Source organism: Neoarius graeffei, chromosome 3, assembly GCF_027579695.1.
Source record: "Neoarius graeffei isolate fNeoGra1 chromosome 3, fNeoGra1.pri, whole genome shotgun sequence".
NCBI lineage: Eukaryota > Metazoa > Chordata > Actinopteri > Siluriformes > Ariidae > Neoarius > Neoarius graeffei.
Window position 1 is genome coordinate 89,454,412 of NC_083571.1, and position 7,691 is coordinate 89,462,102.

The window sequence follows — 7,691 nt, forward strand, 5'->3', positions numbered from 1 at the left end:
TCCCCCAGTCCATAATGTGATTTTCCCTTTTACAGTGATCTGTTATAGCTGACTTATAATTTTCCTGTTGTGCCTTTTCTTTTATTGTTCGGGTTTGTCTTGTAGCTGTCTCCTTTTTGCACTCTTTCTTATGTTCATGTTTTCTTGTGTTGAAACTCCTTCCTGTCTCCCCAATATAAGTTTTATTGCATAATTTACATGGAATCTCATATATGGTGTTGCATCTGTTGTCCGGATGTATTCTGTCTTTGGGATGAACCAGGATCTGACGGAGTGTTGTGTGTGGTTTGACAGGTGTGTTAATGTTGTGTTTCCTCATTACTCTTTGAATGCGTTCAGTTATTCCCCTGATGTATGGTAATGTAACTACTCCCCTGTGTTCTTGTTTGTTAGTTTGTTTTTTCTCTTTCTTCTGTGTTTTGTTGTTCTTAACCTGTTCCACCCCTTTGGATATTGCCCATTGTGGATATTGACATGCCTTCAGTGCGTGTTGTATATGTTGTTCCTCCTGTTCTTTGTCCTGTGGATCTGTAATTATTGCTGTGCGTTCATGTAATGTTCTAACTACGGATATTTTGTGCATTATGGGGTGTTCGGAAGTCCAGTTTAAATATTGGTCGGTATGTGTGGGTTTTCTGTGTACTTTTATTTTGATGTCCCCATCTTCTGTGTGTTGTATTTTTAAATCCAAAAATGCTATTGACTGCTCCGTTTCTTCTTCATGTGTGAATTTTATATTGCCGGTATTGTCTATGGTGTTGAGATGGTCGGTGAGCTGTTGAGTGTGTCCCCTCTTTACTTTTTCCAATATGTCGTCCACATACCGTTTCCAGAGTGTTGGTCTGTATTCCGCTGGTATTGTAGTGAGTGCTTTCTGCTCCAGATCCTCCATGAAAAAGCCGCACATGATGGCTGATAGTGGGTCTCCCATGGCAAAACCTTCCTTCTGTCTGTAGATTGTATTCCTGAACTGAAAGTATGTGGATGTGGCGATGAATTGAAGGAGCTGAGTGATGTCTTGTACGGTGAGGTTTGTGCGTTTCTTGAGCGTCCTGTCTGTTTTTAATTTGTCTTGTACTATCTGTATGGTGGCTTCCGTGGGTGTTCTGGTGAAAAGAGATATGACATCATGTGAAATGAAAACTTCATCTTGCTGCATTTTGATGTTTTTTAGTTCTTCTGCCAGTTGTTTTGAGTTTTTGCAGTGTTGGTCTGTGAGTCCTAGTAATGGTTTAATTATTTCGGTGAGTGCTTTTGATAAGTTGTATGTGACTGAACCAATGCTATCTACTATGGGGCGTAATGGTGTTCCTGGTTTGTGTATTTTTGGTGTACCGTAAATCCTGGGGATGACATTGGCTGTGGGTACTAAATGATTGTAATCCTGCTTATCTATTTTATTTTCATCGAGTAGTGGTTTTAGTAGTGCTTTAAGTTTCTTTTTCTTGTCTTCTGTTGGGTCTTTTTTTAATATTTCAAATGCGTTGTCGCTGAGTAATTCATTCATTTTTTGTTCATATTCATCAGTGTCCATAATAACTGTTGTTCTGCCTTTATCTGCTGGGAGGATTGTGATATCTTTATTTTTAGCTAATGTTCTCATGGCTTTGGCTTCCTGTTTTGTGATGTTACTGGGTGGTGGTTTGGCCGTTTTCAATATACCAGCTATTGCGTTTCTTAGTGCTGCTTTTTGTCCGTGATCCTGTATTTTCTCACATGCTAATTCAGTTGCCAGAATGAATTCGTCGTGTGGTATATGGTTCGGTGTGACAGCGTAGTTGAGTCCTTTTGCTAGTATATTGCGTTCTGCTTGTGAGAGTTTGTACCTTGATATGTTATGAATCCATTTGTCGTTGATGTGTGCGTGCTCCGGTTCTGCCTTCTTTTTCTGTGCGATGAGTTTGTCCAGTTTTCGTATTTGTCGGGTTTTTGTCTCTGTGAATTCCTGTTCGTGTATGTCTGCCAAGTGTCCGTGTATTGCTATTTCCATTTCCTTGTTCTGGGGAAACCGGCGTTTGAAAGTTTCCGTCTCTCTGTGTAGTTCGCTGTTGATATTATTTAGTTTATCCGTTGTGCACCGTATCCGTTCTTTTACCAGAGTCATCCGCACTTTCCTGATCATCTTTTCCGCGTTTCTGGTTGGAATCGGGTTCTTGATGTTCAGGCTGGCCGGTACGACTTCCTCATCCCGGCAGCGCAGGCTGAATCTCAGGTGATTCCTGTAGCGTGCCCGTTTCCGTGTCAATCGCTCTAGGCGGCGAAACTCCTTGATGCTTTCGTCTCCGTAACTAATTCTTAATCTTTCGATTACGTTCATTATGTCTTATATTAAATATAGTTCATTTTTTTTCCTTTTTTTTTCAGACATCTAATTTTTGGGTTTGTTTACCTGACATGTTTCGACGTACAACTTCCGTCTTCCTCTTTTCACCAGAACACCCACGGAAGCCACCATACAGATAGTACAAGACAAATTAAAAACAGACAGGACGCTCAAGAAACGCACAAACCTCACCGTACAAGACATCACTCAGCTCCTTCAATTCATCGCCACATCCACATACTTTCAGTTCAGGAATACAATCTACAGACAGAAGGAAGGTTTTGCCATGGGAGACCCACTATCAGCCATCATGTGCGGCTTTTTCATGGAGGATCTGGAGCAGAAAGCACTCACTACAATACCAGCGGAATACAGACCAACACTCTGGAAACGGTATGTGGACGACATATTGGAAAAAGTAAAGAGGGGACACACTCAACAGCTCACCGACCATCTCAACACCATAGACAATACCGGCAATATAAAATTCACACATGAAGAAGAAACGGAGCAGTCAATAGCATTTTTGGATTTAAAAATACAACACACAGAAGATGGGGACATCAAAATAAAAGTACACAGAAAACCCACACATACCGACCAATATTTAAACTGGACTTCCGAACACCCCATAATGCACAAAATATCCGTAGTTAGAACATTACATGAACGCACAGCAATAATTACAGATCCACAGGACAAAGAACAGGAGGAACAACATATACAACACGCACTGAAGGCATGTCAATATCCACAATGGGCAATATCCAAAGGGGTGGAACAGGTTAAGAACAACAAAACACAGAAGAAAGAGAAAAAACAAACTAACAAACAAGAACACAGGGGAGTAGTTACATTACCATACATCAGGGGAATAACTGAACGCATTCAAAGAGTAATGAGGAAACACAACATTAACACACCTGTCAAACCACACACAACACTCCGTCAGATCCTGGTTCATCCCAAAGACAGAATACATCCGGACAACAGATGCAACACCATATATGAGATTCCATGAAAATTATGCAATAAAACTTATATTGGGGAGACAGGAAAGAGTTTCAACACAAGAAAACATGAACATAAGAAAGAGTGCGAAAAGGAGACAGCTACAAGACAAACCCGAACAATAAAAGAAAAGGCACAACAGGAAAATTATAAGTCAGCTATAACAGATCACTGTAAAAGGGAGAACCACATTATGGACTGGGGGAATGCCAGAGTCATCCGCACAGAAGATAACAAACATCAGCGCTGGATCAGGGAGGCCATAGAGATCCGTAAGCGAAGCCCGAGGACCATCAACCGGGATGAGGGAGCATACATGCTCTCCCATACCTGGAGTGACATCTTGCAGGGGACGAACAGACAGTATAAGGCATGACCGACCTGTCAAACCAGACAGGAAGGCCACGCCTTCAGAAACAGCAGCTGATAAAAGATGCGTCACCAATTAACATCCGGTGACACTCTGAGGAAGACGGAAGTTGTACGTCGAAACATGTCAGGTAAACAAACCCAAAAATTAGATGTCGGAAAAAAGAAAAAAAAAAATTAACTATAAGTAAGTGTATAACTGGTCGTTTTGCCGTGTTTTAAAATCGGTGCGTTAGCCTAGCAATGGCTACATTAGCTGTGCAGCTAACCGCTTCCTGCAGTTAGCCAGGTACATGGGCTCAAGTTGTACCATTTTTTTAGACAGGGCGGACGGACCAGGGCATTCGCCCGCCTGGCCGTGCCCGACGAGGAGCGCTCTCGGCCGGCTTGGGAGGCAGACGGCAGCCCCTCCTGGAAGTGCAGTTTTACCATGGGCCTCATGCGGAATAAAATGACAAAGTCCCACTGCTCAGTTTTACCATGGGCCTCAGGCAGGAAAAAAATGACAAAGTCCCAGTTTTACCATGGGCTTGAGTTGTACCATTTTTTTTAGACAGGGCGGACGGACCAGGGCATTCGCCCGCCTGGCCGTGCCCGACGAGGAGCACTCTCGGCCGGCTTGGGAGGCAGACGGCAGCCCCTCCCCCCCATGGCACGCCCCCACCGTCTACCCTTCCCCGCCTCCTGCTTCTCATTAGCAAAACGACGCACTGGGAAAAGCGCTGAAATGGGGCTTTCTCCCAGGAGGCTATATCTATGTACCGAGGGTTCATTTCGAGAAAGGCTGCGGATATAACATCTGGAAACCTCCACGAGCCCGTTTAAAGCATCAACAAACCACCATGCCATGGGCCCTTTAATGTCACTCAACAGTCAGGCTGTGATGAATTTCCGATGAAGTTTTCCAAAACACCATGACCTGGTGAAAATGAATGGGACCGCTAGCTTCATGCTAAAGTTGGCTTGGTTAAGCTAACTTAAATTCAATTAACATGTCATGATTAAAATTTGTCCTGCAGGGATTATTGGTGGGACAGCAACTGAATGCTTTGTCATATATTGACCCATATTTGAGTTACTGTGAAACATACGGGGGAAAATGTAGCTTTTCAGACCTGTTGCTGCGCCTTAATATGTCTAAATGAGCAGCAGCATACCTGGCTACTCTAATGTTAGCAGCATGTTTAGCCATCATATTTACATTAATGGACAGCGTGGTCATCTTCTAGTTTATTATTATTATTATTATTATTATTATTATTTCCCAAAACATTCAAAATACAAACAAAGAGCACCATATATATACAGATCCAAAACATCAAAATAGTAAAACACACACATAGCAATAAAGTAAAAAATATGAACAAGAAAGGGGTTACTTAACTATCTTTACATATGTTAATCGAGTAAATCAAAGTCATCCAAAAAAGATATAAAATAACCAACATCCTTATTTTCAACTAACTTTAAAGATTTGGCAAAAAGCTTGAGGTCATTCTTCCAGTGTGTAACATAAGGTTTAGTTTTAAATAAAACGACATTTGTGAATAAAATGTTTACCTAAAAGTAGTAAATTATTAATACCATATTCAATTTTGTTATTATTTAAAAACACTCCAAATTTAATTTCTTTAATGGATAAAGGGGCAAACTGAATCCCCCTAGACTAATAGACGGTACCTTGATATCTCGCGCTTTCTCACCACTCCAAGATGGCGACCGTATTTCTTGCGTCAGAACAGCCAACTCTCCGTCTATGTATTAGGATGTCTATGTTCTGCAGTAGTTTGTGGCTTCATTCATTCATTCATTCGCGATGCTCAACTGGTTGAAATCGGCAAAACTAAATGCCGATCGGCAACTAAACATCGGCAAAGACTGGGAGATGTTGAGAAAGATTTGAGGCTGAGACTGTCTTCAATTACCCCAAACATCGGAGAGCTTTGTGCCAAGATGCAGGCCCATCCGTCGCATTAATACTGGTATGTATTTGGCCAAATGGCATTGATCTTGCTAAAAATATATACTGCTACTGAAAATAGGACCTATATAGCCTACTGACCCACCCACCGTCTGTCTGTCTGTCTGTCTGTCTCTCTCTCTCGCTGCAGACTGAGCCGCCAGCGCTGCACTTCACAATCAGATGGATCCTCTTCTTTATCTGTTCCTGATATGCTCCTTAATTGTTGTATCTCTTTAAAATGCATATGTTCATAATTATCATTGCGATTTTTACTGTTATTATATGTTAACTTTTTTGCAAATTAAATTCATTCTCAATTCATTTTCATAACCTTGTAATGACTGGGTTGTGTTGCTAGTGTTTTAAACACGGATGAAAATCATATATTTTCCCCATATCTGGCTGGTAGACTACATGCCTCGATGTGATCTCCCTTTGTAATGAATTTGTGCATTTACCGTGTTGCAACGTTTTAAAGCTGTTACATTTCAATCAAATTCTATCTAATTCAAATACGAGAGCACATAATATGTTAATGTGATTCGATGTTCTCATTCGAGCACGACGTGCTGCCTTTGTATTGCCGCTTTTCCACTACAAACGCGGCTGAGTTGGGCTGAGCCGTGCTGTGCTGAGTTGGGCTGAGTCGAGCTGAGTGGGGCTGTTGGAGTTGCATTTCGACTATAACCGCGCTGAACCGTGCTGGCTGGAAGTGGGTGGACACATTGGGTGGAGTTAGCGAAAGTGGGTGGACGTCACGTGATGTCGTTAAGCAGCGCAAACAGTGACATCAGTGAGCTTTTAAGCGGTAGTCTCACGACCCGGATAGTAAACAATAAACATGGAGGACATGGAGTCGTTAGTGTTGCTGGTCTTGGTTCTGTGGCTTGTTGTCACCGACAACGCCAACAGATACTGGCAAGAGCGTATAGATGAGGCGAGGTGCATAAGGCTTCAGAAATTCTCATTATTCGTAATTCTTCTTCTTCCGGGTTTACGGTGTTTACAGATCCCAGCGTGCTCGCGGGGCGTGTGTGGGCATGTGAGGACACTCCTCCTCACCAATCAGTGCACAGGGGAGTGTCTGCTCACGCCCCCAGCCTCACTCGGCTCGGTTTGGCTCGCTTCAGCCCCACTCCAAAACGGTGCGAGTTTTGGGGGCTAAGCAGGGCTGAAGTGAGCCGAGTCGTGCTGTTCTTTGGTAGTCGAAACGCGAGCCGTGTCGGGCTGAAGTGAGCTGAAGTGAGCTGAAAAAGGGTAGTGGAAAAGGGCCATAAGAAAGCTTTGGTGTTTTTTTTTTTTACTTTTGTGGTTTCCTGCAGGTGTGGCAAACGATGTTTGTTATCATTTTAGCATGATTAAAGATGCTGCCTTTATAAGAAAGCGTGTGTTTTTTGAAACTGGGGAACTGGGGGGGTGTCAACCTGGTTGGAGTATAGAAGGGGGTGCGCGGCCAAAAAGACTTTTCTTCTTGTCAGTGCCAACATCCTCACAAGATTTTAAAATGTAACTGGATTACATTAATACTATGTGAATTGCTTACACTCACTCAACATAATTCAAACTAATAATCAAATCCATGTTTAAATCACATTTAGCATAAGCAATGAAATCATGTTTCGATAAGAATTGACATTTTTATGTAAGCTATGTGTAATATTTTCTCTCCCTTTTTTCCATGTGGTGAAAGAACAAACCACAGTAAAAAGCAGTTTCTAATGTGCCTGTGCATTGTGGATAATGTAGTTTCTCACCTTTGCGTGACTCTTCATCAGTGTCTAAGCTGTCTTCTCCCATAATATGCTCAGGTTTTATATGTCCTGCGAGACAAATACATATTCACGGCCACTGATTAGTCACATACTCTTGCCTTATTAAGGAGGGCCTAACGAGAGCTCCTTGCTTTAACTGCAAAATAAAACTTAAAAAAAATTTCATCCTGCAAAAAATACTAGCTCCCTCTTTGAAGTCTCTCTGCAAAAATGTACTATAATTGTACAAGATCCACTGCAACCATGACCAGGA

General features: G+C 42.1%; 1 protein-coding gene and 1 long non-coding RNA gene across 2 annotated transcripts in view; one reads left to right on the top strand and one right to left on the bottom strand.

Annotated features, from left to right (window-relative positions):
• The window catches only part of LOC132883705 (uncharacterized), a 46,337-nt gene extending 38,856 nt beyond the window's left edge, over positions 1-7,481 (bottom strand). The window contains exon 1 of the transcript XR_009654380.1: positions 7,421-7,481. The gene's annotated coding sequence lies outside the window, so the exon portion shown is untranslated. The remainder of the gene's footprint in view (positions 1-7,420) is intronic.
• On the top strand, positions 313-5,996 carry LOC132883710 (uncharacterized). Its single transcript, XR_009654392.1, has 2 exons — positions 313-5,685; positions 5,815-5,996. It is a non-coding gene; the product is annotated as an uncharacterized LOC132883710 (long non-coding RNA).
• Positions 7,482-7,691: the final 210 nt, after the last annotated feature.